Consider the following 371-nt stretch of genomic DNA (forward strand, 5'->3'; position numbering starts at 1 on the left):
ACTTTCCTTTATGTTAAAAAAAAAGAAAAAAAGGTTAAAAAAAAAAAAAAGAAACCCAAAGTGTGCCTCTCAGATTTAAGGGTTTCTGGTTACATTTATTCTTACAACCAGCAATGATTCTTTATATACAAAGATATGTTTTCCTCGTTTTTTATTACTGTTAAAGAAAAAATAAAAAATAAAAACCTCTTTCTTTGCTCTGGACCCAGTAATTGTGCTGGTACATAAACGCACTGAGAAAACAAACTTTTGTTTGAAACTTTTGTAACAACTTATGACTGTTTTTGTATATCAAAGCTGATTCTTTTCGAGATATTTGGATCTAGTTTCTAAGTTATTTTAGTGTTTTATATGTTACAAAAAAAAAAAAA

At 26.7% G+C, this 371-nt stretch overlaps 1 protein-coding gene across 1 annotated transcript in view; it reads left to right on the plus strand.

The window, feature by feature from the left end:
- AMMECR1 (Alport syndrome, mental retardation, midface hypoplasia and elliptocytosis chromosomal region gene 1) overlaps nt 1–280 on the plus strand; it is a 12,949-nt gene extending 12,669 nt beyond the window's left edge. Inside the window, exon 6 of the mRNA XM_010145442.1 lies at nt 94–280. The gene's annotated coding sequence lies outside the window, so the exon portion shown is untranslated. The remainder of the gene's footprint in view (nt 1–93) is intronic.
- Nucleotides 281–371: the final 91 nt, after the last annotated feature.

This window comes from Buceros rhinoceros, unplaced genomic scaffold, assembly GCF_000710305.1.
Source record: "Buceros rhinoceros silvestris isolate BGI_N320 unplaced genomic scaffold, ASM71030v1 scaffold20351, whole genome shotgun sequence".
Classification (NCBI taxonomy): domain Eukaryota; kingdom Metazoa; phylum Chordata; class Aves; order Bucerotiformes; family Bucerotidae; genus Buceros; species Buceros rhinoceros.